The 20,375-nt window shown below is 40.4% G+C and overlaps 1 non-coding gene across 1 annotated transcript; it reads left to right on the top strand.

Moving 5' to 3' along the window:
* The first annotated feature begins 19,078 nt into the window (after window positions 1-19,078).
* LOC126204711 (U6 spliceosomal RNA) lies at window positions 19,079-19,185 on the top strand. Its single transcript, XR_007540519.1, has one exon. It is a non-coding gene; the product is annotated as a U6 spliceosomal RNA (small nuclear RNA).
* Window positions 19,186-20,375: the final 1,190 nt, after the last annotated feature.

The following is a 20,375-nucleotide window of genomic DNA, read 5'->3' as shown; positions in this document are numbered from 1 at the left end:
TACCCTTGAATTTTCTGTTATGAGATACTTCCTCTCCATCAAGGAGCTGCCAATTTCCCCTATTCCATACACTGCCTTGAATCTCCTAAATTGTTTAAATAAACAATATGCCACACATTGTCTACATTGTTTAAACAATATTCCATACACAGCAATCGATTTCTGGACAAATTATTTAACTAAAAAAATAAACTATATTCCATACACTACCTTAATTAATTGAATAATATTCTGTATATTGTGTAAAGTGTTTAAACAATATTCCACACACTGCAACCTAATTCCCTCCAAACGACCAATCAACTGAGTCTGTTTCCTGCAATTTCTGGGAGTGAGGGGCTTTACCAGAAGGGGAGAGCTTAATTAATCGATCAACTTAATTAAGTAGTCTATCAAATTGATAAGAGTGAGAGGGGATATTCCAATAACTCAGACCTGAAAGTGTACCTGTGGCAGTGAGGGGAGAGGTTTCCTGAGGGGTGCGGGGTGAGGGGGGGGGGGGGAACAATAGATTAACTGCCTGTCAATCAAAAGGTTAAGTAACTGTCAATCAAAGGAGAACAATAGGTAAAATACCTGTCAATCAAAGGAGAACAATACATTTGCCCCTGAGTGCATACCTGCGCCTGATGTAGGCAAACTGCACCCATACGAAGGTTGTGACACTACTCACGCAGCAAAGACCTGTCATGAACATAACATGCAGAGAAATAAATAAAAAAAAAAATTCTCAGGTTCTCTGAAATGCCTCGCAGAGGCAATGGGACGCTTTTAAACTTGGTCAAGAACTAGTTGATGGGTGACACCAGTTCTTTCTTTTCATAGTCTGCATTTATTCAAACTGACAATACTTGCCACAACCACAAATGGGGTTAAAAAGCTGGAAAATTTTGGGAGTAGGACATGTATTAGTGAACAGTGCAATTTTTAAAAAGAGAGGACTTTTCAAAAATAGATGCATGTATTAAAATAATTATTAGTGTATCAATTTAAAAGAAAAAGAGTCATACTTAGTTTTAATCGAGAGCCTCAGGCACAGCTGCAATGGTGTTACATTTGTAACTGTCACTGCCACCCACTGTAGTTCACCATTTTGATGCCTTTAACTGGCTGTAGCAAGAGGCGGTTTCTGTGTTTAGTTCACTGAGATATGTTTACAGAAAAAACCCTTTCAATATTCGCATTATGGCTTGGATTGAAAAAAAAACAGAACTGGGAAATTATTAAAATTCTTAGAAAGATTCAGCACATTGCAAGCATGTTGCAGTTACCGAACGAGTTGGCGCAGTGGTCAGCATACTGCACCCGCAGTCCGGAGGACGACGGTTCAAATTCACGTCCAGCCGTGGAGGTTTCCCTAAATCAGTCCAGGCAGGCATATGCCTTTGAAGAGGGTGGCTTTCTCCATCCTCCTCTAGTACGAGCTCGTGCTTCGTCGCTAATGACCTCGCTGTCAATAGGTCGTTGAACTCTGATCGTTCTTCCTTTTCGGTTCGCAGTCAAAGAATTTACACCATTTCTTAAAATCAAAAGTTAAATCTGTTTCTGTGTCACAATTACATGAGCTAACGCAACACTGTAAGTTGCAGAATTTATCGAACAGCTTATGATCATCTACATTACATAATACTCGTGGATTGTAGGGTTCCTATGCACAGCAAGATGTGGTCAAACTTGGTATTTGTAAAGTTTGCAAATTTCACGCACTGGAACCATTGTCTCATAGGGTTGAAGCATTTGCTTCCATAAGCTTTGTGAGTATCATGGAAATTGTGCACTTTTTTTAGGAAAAATGTTGTATTCCTTTTGAAACCTGATTGGGTAAGACAGTTCAATGACTGTTTCACTCATTTTTCACCATTCCATTTTCAGAAACAAAACAGATAAATCTGTGACACATACTTCTACGACAGAATTATTTCATCTTTCTGGTGTTTCTATACTGGAATGGGATGAACATCGTAGAGCGGAGGAACCAACGGTACACGTGCGAGAACACGTTTTCAAAAATACACCTTATCCCTTAAACAGAGTTTTCAGTTCTTTGTATTATTAATGGTGTCGTGAGATACAAAAGGTACCACTTCGTTTTACCCACGAAAAGTAATTTATTTTATTTTCATCACAAATACTTATTCATGTATTTCACATTTACGTATATTAGAATACAGAATATCAGTTTAAAACAAAAAAAATTCAAAATACATCACAAAAGAAAAACAAGTATACGTAACACTACATAACGGTGAGGTGCATAACAAGTAAAACTAGTTTTTTGTATTAGAAATAACATGAAACAATAACAGATTGCTGTAAGATGAACATAAAGGTTGCGAAAAATTCGCGGGATATAATGAACTTCACGTATGAATTGCTACTCAGTTTTTCACAAATGTTCAACATTCACACAATGTCCGCTTTCCGCACTCTTTACACGTGTCTGAACGACAGGTTTGTCAACGTGGACGACTTCAGCAGGTACCTACAGGGTCACAGAGCACATCGTCGATTTAATTTGATTTTTTTTATTTGGTCCTGTTGGAAGGGGATGTCTCTTCTTTTGTGCAAAGAGACGTCTCTTCCTTGAATTCAGAATATGTGATTTTGGTAGAGGTTTCTCTAAAACTCGTGAGGTTGTATTTCTTCGTTCTTTTGGTAGTTTGTCACTGATCAGTCTCTCGTTAAGGTAAGGTCCAGGGAGCTACCTAGCCAGTGTTTTGATCAAGTCAAATCGGGAAACAGCTTTCTACTTCTTGCAGGTTGTTTGTGTTACTTACGAGTTTACTCCATTTATGTTCAGAATTACATAAAAAGCAGCAAGAGCCCATTTGTGTGTTCGTCTGCATGTTCTGCCGGCAGCACACATCCGATAACAGAGTCTACTCCAGCTTCACCTTTATGGGCTATTGTACGAGGGTCACTCCAAAAGAAATGCACACTATTTTTGTAAAAATACAGTTTTCATTCTGCATCTGTGAAACTTTTACAGTGTTTAGATACATCCTTCCCGCTTGTTTTCAAACTTAGTTCAACCTGTTCCCGTGAGTGTCGCCATCACAGCATGTCTTCAAAATGGCTGCTACACTTGACGTCGTCAAAAGCAACGTGCTGTCCAAAGTCCTTGTAAAAAATAACTAGACTCACTGATGGCGCTGCAGTCGCGGGATAATTTGAACCTTCGGCTGGACGCCATTATAGTGGTTGTAATCTGATGTGTTGTGTAGTACTGTTGTTTATGAAGACCCTGATTCAACGTTGTATATTTGTTGGGACGTACATACAGTATTTGTTGCTCGTAATTGTACTGTCTGTACGTTCCAAACAAAAGAAGTACAATGGTGAAGAGTCGTGCAGCGATTAATTGTACAAATAAATTCGAGAAAGGAACGAATATTACATTTCACAGGTATGTAAATATTTTAAGTTGTTTTGTATGTCAGTGCACTTGCTTAATAAATGTTTTTGTAACACTGTATTAGCATAATGTCTGTGCATCTATTTGCAGGTTTTCTTTCTCAAAACCACAGCTGTTACAAAAATGGTTACACGCTGCCAGGAGGCAAGATTTCCGACCAACAGAATACCATTTTTTATGTTCTGATCATTTTGAAGAAAGTTGGCTGATCTGTAGTGTTTTCATGGTCTAGGTTAGGTTGAAACTTGATAATTTGGTCGTGAGTTGCCAAAGCACTATGCCATATATAACGCACTTCTCGTCATAAAATCTAAAGAAAGGTAGAGTCAGAAAATATCTATTAATATAGTGGGCAAATCTTCGAGTATTTTGATGCATTTTGCGTACATCTATCGTAAATGAACTACGAAAAATGCTAGGGGTCCAGTACGTAACTTTTAGCTACGGCAGATTCCATGTAGTACGTAAGATAAATTCATAAACAGTGACTAGTTGCTGTTTGTTCATAAATTAAAAAGTATATTGTAGTAACGTATTTAAATGAGGCATTATGTTTGTGACCTAACTCGAGGGAAGGCATTTTATAACCAAAAGCGATGTATAAACATTAGAACTCGGCGCGTCGGTTTACCACTCTAATGGCCGCCGCCCAGCTATTCAATTTGTCCGCTCTTCACAGTCGACCACTCGTGCGGTTGTGGGGACCTGGTGCTGTCATAGAATTCCTATGCTGTGAAAACGAGACAGTGGGAAACATCCACAAGAGGTTGAAAAAGGTGTATGGAGATGCTGCTGTCGATCGCAGTACTGTTAGTCGGTGGGCAAGCAGGTTACGTGATGAAAGCGGGCACGGCAATATTGAGGATTGTCCTCGCAGCGGCAGGCCTCGTACTGCACACACTCCAGACAATGTGCACAGAGTTAACGAATTGATGAATGCTGACAGACGCATCACGGTGAACGAATTGTCACGCTACGTTGGGATAGGGGAAGGAAGTGTTTGAAGAATACTGAAAGTGTTGGCGCTAAAAGAGGTTTGTGCCAGGTGTATTCCCAGGATGTTGACAGTGGCCCACAAAGAAACAAGTAAAACGGCATGCAGTGGACTTTTGGAACAGTATGAGAATGGTGGAGATAAATTTCTTGAAAGAATTGTAACAGGTGATGAAACATGGTTCCATCATTTTTCACCAGAGATGAAGAGGCAATCAATGGAGTGGAATCATGAAAATTCACCCTAGAAAAAAAATTCAAAACCACACCTTCTGCTGGAAAAGTTAGGGCTACGGTGTTTTTCGATTCCGAAGGACTCTTGCTTGTGGACATCATGCCAAGTGGAACCACCATAAATTCTGATGCATATGTGATGACAATGAAGAAACTTCAAGTTCGACTGAGTCATGTTTGATCACATCGCCAAAAGCAGGATGTTTTGCTGTTGCACGACACTGCACGCCCACATGTCAGTCAAAAAACCATGGAAGCGATCACAAAACTCGGATGGACAACAATGAAACACCTGTCTTACTGTTATGACCGGGCTCCATGTGACTATCATCTCTTTGGTAAACTGAAAGACACTCTTCGTGGAACAATGTTTGAAGATGATGACTCCCTTGTGCACGCTGCCAAATAGTGGCTCCAACAGGTTGGTCCAGAATTTTACCGTTCAGTTATACAGGCGCTGGTTCCAAGATGGCGTAAGGCAGTTGAGAGGGATGGAAGTTATGTGGAGAAATGAAAATATTGTTCCTAAAGGATGTATCTACACACTGTAAAACTTTCAAACATGTGGAATAAAAGATGGATTCAAAAAAAATAGTGTGCATTTCTTTTGGAGTGACCCTCGTAAAAGGAAATTCCTTCTGGTTTTCCTATTTAGGGATCTATAATGTTTGAGTTATGCGTAATGGAAATCAGAGTGACGGCTTTTCCTTTTTTTGCGATATATGAAATAAAGTCCTGTCATTTGTGAAGCCACAAAGTGTTGAACCTTCTACACGCCTCTTAGAAGGCAGGAATTCAGGTGAATGAGAGCCCGAAACCACAGTAACATCGAAAATCAATGGGAACACTAAGCCTAAAAATAAAATGGTATTTAGTTGATAAGTAACTTTTAGCGCTATATAGACAACAAACACTTACTGTGTGATGGAGTCAGCAATGGTACCACCCAAACTTGGCAGCTGTGCAAAGTGGATGACTCGACAATGCTTATAGTATGTCTGCAAATCGGTTATGAACTTCCGACAAAGTATATGGAACCGCCAACAACAGAACGACAAACAGAGGAAATGGCAGCAGGGGTGAGCAGCTTCACTGGTGTCGAAAAGGACTCCACAACTCCGTTTGAGCATTAGGAGCACTGGTTCCGATTCGGAAGGTTGGGAGAGAAAATACGACTTTACAGCAGGGACATTTCAGTAAGCCTCTCTAAAAGAGAAAATAAACTCAATCATATGATTTTGTAAGTGCTCGAAGGCTGCTGGTGACTAATATAACCAAATTCACAGAACTCCTGACGTTTTCCTGTCATATCTGTGTAGATAGTAAAGTACCTGAAAATATGCAGTAATGTGCTTTCTACATTGATCGGTTAACTAAAGATACTATGCTGGAGGCAATGTGCAAAATATGGTCCGGAGATCGGACTACTTTGAGGTTTTTGCTCGAGTTGCATTTCAGCGATGAGAATGACGAGTAAAGACCACTGTCATAACGTCGGTATAATCCCCAGAAAATGCAAAGCATTTTATGAAAATTTTATATTTTCGTAAGGCCTCAAAAATGTGTTCATTTATATGGCGAAGTATTATATAACTGTAGGAAATAACTTCAGAGATGTGAAGTTCTGTGAGGCAATACTGACCCTACGACTTATGGTAGAAGATTGGTTGTAGGAGTCGAGGGGCATGGAAGAGAAGCAGTGGTTGAGAAGGGAGTGAGACACGGTTGTAGCCTATCCTCGATGTTATTCAACCTGTACATTGAGCAAACAATAAAGGAAAATAAGGAAAAATTTGGAGCAGGAATTAAAGTTCAGAGAGCAAAAATAAAATCCTTGAGGTTTGGCAATGACATTGTATTTCTGTTACAGACAGCAAAGGTTTGGAAGAGCAGCTCAAGGGAACAGACAGTCTCTTGAAAGAAGGATATAAGATGAACATCAACAAAAGTAAAACAATGATAATGGAATGTAGTCGATTTAAATCAGGTGATGTTCAGGGAATTAGACTAGGAAACGGGACACTAAAAGTAGTAGATCATCAAGTATAGATTCAGGAGGCAGGAAGTGTTTTCTGGAGGTATTTGTACGGAGTGTGGAGTGTAATTATTTATGGAAGTGAAACACGGATGGTAATTTGACGCTTCTGAAATGTGGTGCTAGAGAAAAATGCTGAAGATTTGGTGGGTAGATCGCGCAACTGATGAGGAGAAAAGTAATTTGTGCCACAACCTGAATAGAAGAAGGGATCAGTTGGTAGGACGCATTCTGAGACGTCAAGGAATCACCAGTTTAGTGCTGGAGGGAAGTGTGTGTGCGTGGGGGAGGGGGGAGGGGGGGGGGTAAAAATTGTAGAGGGAGACCAAGAGATGAATACAGCACCCAGGTTCAGAAGGATGTAAGTTGCAGCAGTTATTCGGAGATGAAGAGGCACAGGATATAGCGGCATGGAGAGTTGCATCAAACCATTCTTCAGACTGAAAACCACAACAAGAAGGTCACTCGCATCAGTAGCCAAATTGGAGTGTGGTATACCTTCATTACACGTTTCAGGGTGATATTGAAAGGAGGTGAAAGCAAGCCGTTTATTACAGCGTCTGTTTTTGTCCTACCGCATTTCTTGTTTTTAGCAACCTATGAGGGGGCGAACTTTTTTCTACTAAAAATGATGCGATATTGAATGAAGCACTACTTATTCTAACGGACTTTCTGTGTTTTTCACTACTCACATGTGTCTCACTATCCCCTGCTCGCTTGCTTCCAGTACTGATACAGCTTTCGCTCATTTCATATTTCACTTTACTTTCGTTGCACTGTTCTTAAAAACTGATATTTCTGAATTAAACGATCTACCGGTTTCGTGTCAACTGAAGTGCTGTCTTGCCTGGTGCCTGGTTTCAACCACCTTCCTGTCTGTGGCACAGTTCTGCTGTCCTCTTCGTTTTAAATATGGCCTACCGCTTTTAGCAAGCTATTTGTTAATAACTTCACTTGGAGGATGGGGGGTAACTCTAAGCCTCTAAGTGAGTTGCCTTTCGCTGATGGCTTGTTAAAAGAATCTTTATCACCCGAGCATGCGTCTTCAATTGACACGAAACTCGTGACATTTAATAAAAAGTATTCTACAGGCAATTCGGATCATTTACATCAAAACATGGAAATTCGGCAGCGGTGCCCAGAATTTAAAATACTGATTTTCTTGTCTTACGTAATCCGAAAATTTACAGTGTCTCTTCTTTCCATCGTTAGAAGCACTACGCAGCGGTTTTGTAGGCATATAAAAATTTCAACGAGATACGCACACAGCTCACCGCTAACGTGTCAACAACAATTTTGCTCGACAAATCTTTGTTACTTACAGACAATAAAAACCAATAGAACAGTGGTTCCCGACCTGTGGTTAATTAACCCCATGGGAAGTAAATGTAATTTTCTGGGGCAACAGCAAATTATTTTGAAAAAATCATTACTATCACTGTTTCGTAAGACTATAATACTGAATAGAAAAGTTACCAATAATTACATTTCTTTTCAATTACTAGCATTTACACATAACACAACGGGACCGGGGGTTACTTTGCGAATTGAATGTGTGGAAAACTTCTTCCTCACGTAGTTCATCCCTACACACATACTTCGTAGCATGCTTCTACACTGAAGTACCAAAGAAACTGGTACGCCTGCGTAATATCGCGTAGGGCCCCCGGGATCACGCAGAAGTGCCGCAACACGACGTAGCATGGGCTCGACTAATGTGTGAAGTAGTGCTGGAGGGAATTGACACCATGAATCACGCAGGGCTGTCCATAAATCCGTGAAAATACGAGGCGGTGAAGATCTTTTCTACACAGCACGTAGTAAGGCATCCGAGATATGCTAAGGCACCCCAGATAAGCTCAGTAACGTTCATGTCTGGGGTGTTCGGTGGCCAGCGGAAGTGTTTAAACTCAGAAGAGTGTTCCTGGAGCCACTCTGTTGCTATTACGGGCTGTCGGACGGTCCTGCTGGAATTGCCCATTTCCGTCGGAATGCACAATGGAGATGAATGGATGTAGGTAATCAGTCAGGATGCTTACGTACATGTCACCTGTCAGAGTAGTATCTAGACGTATCAGTGGTTCCAATCACTCCAACTGCACACGCTCCACACCATTAGAGAGGCTCCATCAGCTTGAACAGTCCTCTGCTGACATGCAGGGTCCATGGATTCATGATGTCTCCATACCCATACACGACCACCCGCTCGATACAATTTCAAACGAGACTAATCCGACCAGGCAACATGTTTCCAGTCATCAACAGTCCAATATCGGGGATGCAGGGCCCAGGCGAGGTGTAAAGCTTTGTGTCGTGCAGTCATCAAGGGTACACGAGTGGGCCTTCGGTGCCGAAAGCCCATATCGAGGATGTTTCGTTGAATGGTTCGCACCCTGACACTTATTGATGCCCCAGCATTGAAATCTGTAGCAATTGGCGGAAGGGTTGCACTTCTGTCACGCTGAATGATTCTCTTCAGTCGTCGTTGGTCCCGTTCATGCAGGATCTTTTTCCGGCCGCAGCGATGTCGGAGATTTGATGTTTTACCGGATTCCTGTTATTCACGGGTACATTCATGAAATGGTAGTGCGGCAAAATCGGCACTTCATCGCTGCCTCGGAGATGCTGTGTCTCATCGTTCGTGTACTGACTAACACCACGTTCAAACTCGCTTGAATCTTGATAACCTGCCACTGTAGTAGCAGTAACCGATCTAACAACTGCGCTAGACACTTGTCTTCCACAGGCGTTGCCGATCGTAACGCCGTATTCTGCCTGTTTACATATCTCTTTATTTGAATACGCATGTCTACACCAGTTTCTCTAGTGCTTCAGTGTTTCACAGTCAAATTGAAACATCACATATGATAAAACCTCTCACAAAACTGTCTTCTCTAAGTTGTTCTAAGATCCCCCAATAGGCCATAAATTGCTTCATTATTCACTTGACAACAATAAACAAACTAGCTGACAGCACAACTGGCCGGGGTGGCCGAGCGGTTCTAGGCGCTACAGTCTGGAACCGCGCGACCGCTACGGTCGGAGGTTCGAATCCTGCCTCGGGCATGGATGTGTGTGATGTCTTTAGGTTAGTTAGGTTTAAGTAGTTCTAAGTTCTACGGGACTGATGACCTCAGAAGTTAAGTCCCATAGTGCTCAGAGCCATTTGAACAGCACAACACAACAGTAACTGCTATGTAATGGATACTAGACTGCTGCAGGGCCTACACTGTAACATTATTAGTGCCAGCACTGAAGTGATATAGTTACAGCAGGCCAAAGTATTGAGCATATGTTTTAATTTGGTTAGCAGTTCGCAACGCGATCAGAACAGCTTCATATTGTCTCCCTGTGGATTTCGAATGTAGAATTGTCAAACCTTAACTCATTTTCTTAAATCTACAGCTTTAACAGCCTGAATTCTTTTAGTTCAAAAGTATAGCGTTCGAGTGGAAGGTCTTTGATTCCAGTGACACAGATATCAGAAACTGCGGGCTAACACCGGCGCTTTGTGAACATTTTGACAACCAAATTCGGGCCAATAAATACATTTTTTTTATTAAGTAGTTCCTATCGTCGAGTCCAATGCCATATCTTTAGCATAATTTATCTTTTTACAGCGGGTTGTCGCCGAAACACTGGCTGTATCTAAAATCTTGACTTCTACACCTTCATAAGGTAAAAAACATCCAGTCGAAACAGGGAATAATTTTATTGACCCATGATTTGAAGCGTCCGTTAATGAAGATACACAGGGACTTCACAAACATGAACTTTCAATTCATCCATCACCACAGGTGCCAGCACATTGACAATAGCCTGGGGTTTTGTACAAGCACGTCTATTTTTTTTTTCAAAACATGTAAACATGTATTAATTAGAGGCACAGTCATTTGAGAGAAAGCTGTGTTTTTCTTAACCCTGTGATAGGCTGCAGCTATTTAAAAAAAATCAAGCAAGCACTGACGAACTGTAAGCACCAGCTTTATCAGAAAGCCTGTGTTTTTTCGATTTTAAATATTTATCAACGTCGCTGGCACCACCATGACCAGTTCTAAACTCATTACGACACTTTTCACACAGCATCTGATGCACCACTCCTTTGTTTTAAAAATGGAGACCGTACTTATTTTGCATCGTAATATTAAAGGTATACTTGCGTTTAGACGTTTTTCTAATGTTACAAACACACAAACAAGGAAACGTAAATGAGTTGTGCGTCCGAACATAAATAATAAAATTGAAGCACAATGCGAATCTGGTGTAGATTCTGCAAAGAAAAGTTAAGTGTTTTCGAGATAACTTGGCGCGTAAATAGAGTTCGCTTTTTCTTCTTCACGTCGTCCGTAAGCTAATAGCAAAATTAGAGAAACTGATGCTGTTGTTCAAGGTGTATAAACCGGGCGACTTAATTTTATAAGACTAGCAAAGAATACTTGGGTCTGTGGCGTTAGGTCACTGCGGCAACTTTGACAATAGTACGTATATGGGAAGAAATACGGAATGTGGCGGCTTTGCTGATTACACAAGGATTTCTTAGCAGCGAGCGTGATATGGACGTATTCGATGAGTCTTCGCGTGTTTCAAACTATGTCACTAAAATGCTGCTACTGAAGACCTTTGGGTGGAGTTGACCAGACATTTCCGTGACAACAATCTGATCTGTACGAAATTTCGTGAAATTATTGAATAAGTTTTATGTTTGCCTGGAAGTAACGCACCGTCGAAAGAGTTTTTTTTTTTTCTCTAATACATAAGACATGAACAAGCGACAGAACACAGTTAAGTGTCGCCGTTTTGAAAGCCATTTTGATTGCCAAGACTAACTTCCAACAAATAATGTGATGAACTCCATTCCTACTTGAAAACTACACCCGACATTTTGGAACTGATTTCCTCCGCCGAATAATATAAAACAAATACGGCTGCAACTGCAATCTAATTGTTGATTAATTCAAATTGTACACAATAAATACATTGTTATCATATATTAGTTTTTGAATAAATTATAAATAGTGAAATAAGTTTTTTCCTAAATTCTGCAAGCGTCCCGCTCTGACAAAAAAAAAAAAAGAGGTTCACATTAGTCGTGACCCGTCCCTCATAAAGCCGGGTTCACACAGGCAACAAAAGTATCGCCACTACTAATGGCGAACTGCAGTTGCTTTGCAGCTGCATGTGTGAACTCCTAGTGCCGGCCGAAGTGGTCGTGCGGTTAAAGGCGCTGCAGTCTGGAACCGCAAGACCGCTACGGTCGCAGGTTCGAATACTGCCTCGGGCATGGAGTTAGGTTTAACTAGTTCTAAGTTCTAGGGGACTAATGACCTCAGCAGTTGGGTCCCATAGTGCTCAGAGCCATTTTTTTTTGAACTCCTAGTTTTCGGGGGCGCCATTTAAGAAGCGCAACTTTCGTCACGCCACAAAAAGTTGAACTTCTACTTTGTTGCGCCATTTTGCCTTCTCCGCAATCGAATAACGTCATTCGATTGCTACCTCGCGGCTAGATTCAAACATTTCTAGTGCGTATTCGTTCGCAGATAGTGCTTTTGTTTGTGCGTTCGCTTTAATGTGTCGAAAAAGTGATCAACAGCGGCAATTATGAGATTCTTGGAGGTGAATCAAGAACGAGAACGCCTTTGGAACCACAAAAGCGAATCATACAGACAGAAATTTGAGAGATGGTACATTAATTGAAATAGTAAACAGTATGCGTGAATATGTACCTGGAATTGATGTAGCTACAACAAAATTAAAAATTCGAAGCATTCGAAATGCTTACATGAATGAACATAAAAAAGTACTGAAATCACTTAAGAGTGGAGCGTCTACAGACGGTATTTATAAACCCAGCCTTGCTTGGTTTGAAACTGCAGACCGGTTCTTAAAACATGTAGTCGAAACAGGAGAGACGAGAAACACTTTGGTATGTAATATTTTACATTTATTATGTTTCCAAAACATCTTATTTAGCAATATGTACAGCCGTTTAATCTGTATAGGAAATCAGGTCTTGGTGTGTGCAGAAACTTTCAATTCGGTGAAAAATCAATTTACTTTCACTATTGAGAACAGCAAAACGGGCTATGTTTTATCACTTACCTTCAAATGAGACTTAAGGGCATCGTAAATAGCATCCAGCACTTCGCACAAGAATACTGAAATAGTATTTTTCGGGATACGGTAGGTGTACTGGTGAGATGACATGGAATCACCACTTGCCAAATATCGGAGAGTTACTTGAAGTTTCACACGAGCAGGGATTGCATCTCTCATGTGTGTATCCGATCTTTGAATAGAGCTTGATACACAGCTCAACAAGTACTCGAAATTCGTCTTCGACATTCGAAAATGGTTTACGAATGAATTTTTATCTTTGAATGTTAATTCTTTTATGAGCGTATTTGTTGCTCCCATATAATTTCTGCGCGATATCCACTTACGAATCCATTTGCGTTTCCGTTTCTTTGTTGTTAACTCTTCGCTCAGTTCTAATGCCACAATTTGCGCTACAACATTAACGCAGGCCCGAATCATTTCAGCTGAGACAGGTGAGGCCATTTTGCAAACTGCGCAAACGAAGAATTTGTGGCGTCCTGTGTGAACGGTAGCTCACAGGGCCACTCCAGAATGACTTGACTCGTGGCGATACTTTCGTTGCGTGTGTGAACCCGGCTTAAGCCTTTTGCAGGGCGTCCAGTGTACTGACTTCTGAGCACTGCTAAAAATTCGAACCATAATGGGTATTTATTTTAAAAATGGTTGAGTACATTACTGTTCTGAGATGAGTTTCCGAACGCCTCGATAGCGGTAACGACGCAAGCTAGAGTACGTTGTGCCAGGAGGTCGCTATCAGCCGATGAGCTAAAGGGACGCTCAGCGCATGCTCGAAGAAACATGTTTCTTCTATCGCGAAAATCTACTTACAAAATTACAAACGCCAGTTCTTATGGCAGGAATGACATACATTCTTCAGCCACGTATGTATGGAACTCGCGAGGATCACAGATGCGTATAATCAGTCGTTCTTTCCACGCTCCACTAGTGAGTGGAACAGAAGAAAATCATAGTATACGGTACATGTAAAGTACTTCCTGGCACGCATCTTGCGGTGATTCTCAGGTTTAGAGGTAAATGTACATGTGGGATCTGAGAAATGGCCCATTACGTCTGCCACTGTACTTCGTGAACATTTTGATAACTAAATAGTGTCATTCATCGTTTAGATTTGCAACTCCTTGTGTTTTTCGTGTTTGCAGTTAAAACTGTTGGCAGTAAGGTCCGCCAGTTATGCAAAACACTGTTTTTTTCCAAGTTCCCAAACATGTTTCAGCACCTCTGTGCCTCATCAGTGGGTTTCTGTTTTATTTAATCTGTAATGTGAACATTTTACTAAATGATTACAAAATTACGGAAGTATTTAGTTCAAACAACAGTTTGTTTCTCTTAGTTAATACCTTTTCATTCGATTTGTATGGTTTTGCAGGACCACTTTTATTTCTTACAGGTAGCTTGTCATCTGCAACCAAACGATGTTGATGAGAAATTTTGTTGGGAATTAACCAATAATTTTATGCTTTAACCGTAATTTAGTTTGTCGCGATATTTCGCGCATAAATTCGTTTTTACTTTTGGTGAAGTGTAACGTGCTTTTACGACCATATTTCTGAAAGTATGTGTTATATATACGTGTGCTTCACTACACCTCATCAGGATGCTGAGAAAAAAAGGGCTTGCCACACAAAAACGTAAGTAAAAACGAATATATGCACGAAATATCGCGACAAACTAAATTACGGTTAAAGCATAAAATGATAGGTTAACTCCCAACGAAATTTCTGATCAACGTCGTTTGGTTGCTGATGACAAGTTACCTGTAAGAAATAATACGCAAGTGGTCCTGCAAAACCATGCAAACCGAATGTAAAGGTACCAACTAAGAGACAAAAATTGTTGTTTCAACTAAATATTTCCGTAATTTGGTAATCATTTAGTAAAAATGTTCACATTACAGATTAAATAAAACAGAAACCCACTGATGAGGGCACAGAGGTGCTAAAACATGTTTGGGAACTTCCAAAAAACGGTGTTTTGTATAACTGGCGGACCTTATATCCAATAAATTCGTGTCAACAAATACACTTTTTTTTATTAAGAAGGTACTATCGTCGAGTCCTGTGGCAAATCCCTAGCACAATCCATCTTTTTACAGGTGATTATCGCCGAAACAGACTACTGCTGTTATGGTATGTTCGATTTCTCCTTGGCCTTGTGGCTACAAATTCAGATCGCAACTTGTCGACGGAATTCGGGCTTCCTGCTACTTGCAGCTACTGCCAACCTGTGGTCTCTAACAATAAGCGGACCAGTTTACAAAGGAACTGAGGGTGAAAAGAGGAAATGGTTTCATTACTGCTTCCCTCAAACTTCGTTAGCATTAAGAAATGAGATGTGTTCCGCGATGGAGTGAACATCATGTCACAAGATCCATTAACTGCACGGTCAAAACGCATCCGGAATGGACTATGGTTGTGAAGGACTGCTGGATTTTGAGTAAAAGAATTTTTAATGTTTGAAATCAGCAGCTGAACGACAGTAAGAGCACTGAATATAAACAAAAGAGTTCTCAACACGAATGACGGAAGGATATCTGAAGCACATACAAGGTGGACCATTTTAATCCACATTGGGGAATAACTGGGGATAGAAATAAGTTGCAGCAAAATGTTTTAGATAAAAGTTGTAGGTGGCAAAGAGGATCATCCATTGCTACTAATGGCTGTGACCTTGAACGCGATTTAAGGCGATTATGAGATTAATATGATTTCTTAAAATGGGAACCCTAATATTTGATTTAAGATTCGAAAAGAGCGGCAAAATATACGTATTCAAGATCATGGCAGGGTATAAAGAAGATCAAATAAGAAAATATGTTTTCAGTTCTAGCAGGGATTAACTCGGAATATAGGAGGGTTACAACAAAATGCAATGTTAGATACAAATTGGTAGGGGCATAAGAGGCCACATATCATTACCAATAATCATGATCTTCAATGTAATAACCAAGCTCATTTGAAGATTTGAGTTTTGTTTCATGGAAACCTCTATTTGTGACGTTGGATTTGGAAAGAGCGAAGATAGAGTAGAAAGTTAAATTTTAATTAACGTGTTTATTGGCACAACGAATAATGTTATTTTCAAATTTGCAACACTGAACAAAAATAAATAAAACGAAGATAATTAATTTACAACTCGCTGAGTGAGTTCCCTCACCTCTCGTTCCTCGGGATGCCCCTTCCAATATGTATCTGACATTGTATTTTGCTCCATTCCGAGATAATCCGTACTAGTGCTATAAACATATTTTATTATTTGATCTTATTTGAATCTTGCCATGACCTTGAATAATGTATCATTTTATACGTAACATTTACTGCTCTTTTCAAATCTTCAACAAAATATTGGGATTCCCATTTGAAAAATCGTTTTAACCTCCAAATCAACTTGAAAATCACGTTCAAGATCACCGCCATTAGTAGCAAAGCGTGACTCTTCTTGCCACTTACAAATTTTATCTAAAACGTTTTGCTGTATCTCATCTTTATCCGAGTTATTCCTCATTATGGATTAAAGTGGTCCACCCTGTATATCGAGTGAGGAACATTATAAAGAGATAGAAGAAATTAGAGCAAATACAGAGGCATAAAAGCAGCTTTATTTTTCGGTTACTGTCCGTGAATGGAACCGCGGGGAAGCAGGTGACACTGATACTAAAGTAACCTACCTCACGTACCATGTTGTACTTCGTTGCGGCCGGCCGGTGTGGCCGAGCGGTTCTAGGCGCTTCAGTCCGGAACCGCGCTGCTGCTACAGTCGCAGGTTTGAATCCTGCCTCGGCCATGGATGTGTCTGATGTCCTTAGGTTTGTTAGGTTTTAAGTTCTAAGTCTAGGGGACTGATGACCTCAGATGTTAAGTCCCATAGCCCTTAGAGGTATTTGAGCAGTTTGAACTTCGTTGCGGAGTACTAGGTACAACTATACAAATGTAAATGTGGAATAATAAACGTAAAGAACAGCCAGTGGGAATATCATATTGAACACACTGTTTCTCTCCGCTACATAACGTAACTTAGAAAAAAAAAATAAAACATTCAAAAAATACTCACCACTATAGTAACTACAATTTCTGCAACGGGGAAACGCGGCGCTGACGGTAGTATGAACGAATGTGGTTCAAATGGCTCTGAGCACTAGGGGACTTAAACATCTGAGGTCATCAATCCCCTAGAACTTAGAACTACTTAAACCTAACTAACCTAAGGACACCATACATATCCATGTCCGAGGCAGGATTCGAACCTGCGACCGTAGCGGTCGCGCGCTTCCAGACTGTAGCGCCTAGAACCGCTCGGCCACTCAGGCTGGCTATGAACGAATGTCTCCTTATTATCAGTAACAGCAACAATTAAGGATACCCCACGCAGGGACAGCGCTACTGGATTTCCCAGGACTCCAGACATACCGTACTCCTTTTACGCTCAGTCCGACATTGGTGCCAATATTGTTGCCAACGCTGGACCATAACACCTTGAGCACTACGTCATCCTGGTAAAAGCGGCGGTTTGAAAACGACGTAATTTTTAAATCAAGATTATGTCGCAATATACTTCAAAATCACTTCCCCCTTTTTTTAACTTCGTCAACATTTCGGGAGGAGTTTGAACTCACCCGCCCTTCCCCTCTGGCTACGCCAGTGATTACGAATAACGTATGCTGGAATGATTACATAATAGTGTTGTCGGGAAAGTATACCAAAAGCTGCGTTTTACTGGAAGAACGCTTAGAAAATGCAACAGACTGCTTACACTACGGTTGTGGGCCCTCTTCTGGAGTACTGCTGTGTGGTACCAGCATCGGATAGGATTGACGGAGGGCATCGAAAAACTCCAAATACGGGCAGCTCGTTTTGTATAATCGCGAAATAGCGGAGAGAGTGCAACGGATATGATACGCGAATTGGGGTGGCAATCATTCAAACAAAGGCGTTTTTGTTGCAGCAGCATTTTCTCATGAAATTTCAATCACCAACTTTCTCCTCCGATTAAGATAATATTTTTTTGGCACCCACCTACGCATGGAAAAATGATCGTCGTAATAAAATAAGAGAAATTACAGCTTGCACGGAAAAATTTAACTGTTCGTTTTACCCGCTCTCTGTTTGGGAGAAACAGCTTGATGGATCCTCTGCCGGGCACTTAATTGCGAAATTGCAGAGTAGTCCTGTTGATGTAGAAGAAGCACATTTATTTACTTCCAATTCATACTCCGAATACTTAAACGACCCTGTTACTTCTTTTCAAAAAGGTGGTTTTCTCTCCTTTCTAATTTAATTTTCTTCCGAGATAAAGCTTCTATAGCAGACAGCGTATTCTTTTCTTTTCAAATCGGCGATTTCTTGCTTATTAATAAATGCAAATCTATTTTACAAAAGCATTATATTTGTTGTTGCAAAAATGAAACGTTTGTCAAAGCCATAGAAAAATCATTGCGCGAATAATTCCAAAGGCGATAATACATTAAAACGTTTTTCTGAAGAGGATAAATGTCTGCCAAGTGTTCGTGGTCCTCGCTGGTACTTGCAACTTCGGAGACACCTCCATGTCAATTTGGAGCTTTTTGTGATGGCAGAAAATCACCCTTTTCAAAGGTAACCCGAAGAGATCATTTTTTTAAAGTCCCGTTCACAATATTGGCAAAGAAGATGATCTCAACAAATCCTTGCGTTGTTCACATTAACAAAATCGTTCTTTTCCAACGTGAAACTCATTTGTGGATAGTTCTCTCATCTTTTGGAAATCGATAGTGAACATCTGCAGTTTCATATGAAGCACTTTAGCTTTCAGCAATAGCACGATGATTTCAGCTTTTGCTCATAATACTACAAAATCACCAGCATGAAGAATAGCCAATAAGCAACTGCATTCTTTTTATTTGAACGCAGGGATTTGGGAATTTGCTTGCATTAACAATGTACGTGTTTTCGCTTTCCGCAATCCTAATGACGGAACGGCAGACTGCGTGCGCACGCAATTTGGCATGCCCTGCCTGTGTACCGGCTGTAGTTCACGTGGCCGTCACGAGATGGCAGGAGATGCGAGACATAGCCTGTGAGTACGGGCAGTACAAAAAGAAATTTAACTTGTTGTTTTAAACAGTGTTTACGTATAGGCTTAATGACCGGTAAAATAGACACCAAAACGTACGTCCCTTGAAACCACACAATATTTCAAAGCTAATCATCAGTTTAAAAGAAGTTTAATGGAACAATATTTACATAGCGAGTAGAATGTATTTTGAACCGTGTCTCCGTCGTATATATACAAAATACTTGCAGCACACCAATGTACTTGCTTCGGCAGTACATATACTAAAATTGGAACGATACAGAGAAGATTAGCATGGCCCCTGCGCAAGGATGACACGCAAAATCGTGAAGCGTTCCACATTTTTTGACAACTCTATCTTCTTGTGGATTCGGGTACGTCAAACAGTCCGTACGTTCCCTGAAACGTCTTTCTTTACCTATTACTGGTTGATTGTACTGTATGACTCATCGGATGCGGTATACAGTAATAGAGTGTTTTCATTTTGATGGCAAAATCGGTGAAACATTGGAGGAATAAGGTATTTATACTCTGCTACAATCCCTTATGTTTATAACTTGTAAGCCTGTTACTTTTTTTCTAACAGCAAATTTTTCTGCTTCTCTGCCAGTTCTGTATCACATACTGCAGTAGCAAACACTACAAAGTGCATTAGGGATCCCTCATTAAATAAAGCCGAAATTCTCCCCCCAAACTGCTGAATAAGGGCTCACACAGTTTATATAACAGCAAATCATTACTACCTGAACTACCACACTTATCCACAGAACAACAACAGATTTTGTCAGCCTTAATGTCTCATGTTTTTCAGAAAAATTGCTTTTATCGAACTATGATTGACTCCTAGTCGAAACTGTGGAGCTAATACCGTAAGAAGGCCACATTTCTCTCTCATAGCGTGTTTTTATGCAGTTAGTTTTTCTCGATAGTAAATAATGATTGTACACAAGGGCGTCCGCAGAAACTTTTTCGTGGTGGCGGTGGAGGGGGGGGGGGGGGGGTATAAGGCTCTAAAATTACCAATTCTTATGTTAATTAGTTGGGCAGTTTTCTTCGAGTCATGCCAGAAGAACTAAATTTTGTAGGTAATTTTTGTGCTCAAGAGAATCGAAGGTAGTCCCCTCAATATTTATATTTGTTACGCAGTAGGTAGGTTACTTTGGTACGATCAAGATAAGCATATTTCATGTTTTTCTTCAAAGTTGACCGTTTTGTATTATTAAGATGATTACGGATGTGACATTTTTTAAAATTGACGATCTAAACTTGACTTTACCCAGCAAAATGATCAATAAGTTAGGAAATAAAGCAGTAAAACATTTAGAAAATATATTTTAATTCATATACCAATAATGTTAAAGTGATACCGCACTGTATGTGAAAAGTCTGTGGTAGGAAATAAGATAAATGAGAATACTGTTGGTTACAAAAACGCCTTTTAGTAGTCTTCCTCGAAAGTGATAATGCAGAGCAAAAGTTTTAAGGCATAGCGGAGTGCAACGGTACCGCACGTGCGGTTCTATGTAATCGAACAAT

The sequence above is a fragment of the Schistocerca nitens genome, chromosome 9 (genome assembly GCF_023898315.1).
Source record: "Schistocerca nitens isolate TAMUIC-IGC-003100 chromosome 9, iqSchNite1.1, whole genome shotgun sequence".
In the NCBI taxonomy this organism is placed as follows: Eukaryota; Metazoa; Arthropoda; class Insecta; order Orthoptera; family Acrididae; genus Schistocerca; species Schistocerca nitens.
Note: the sequence above shows the minus strand (reverse complement) of the source record. Positions and strands in the feature narration are given on the sequence as shown.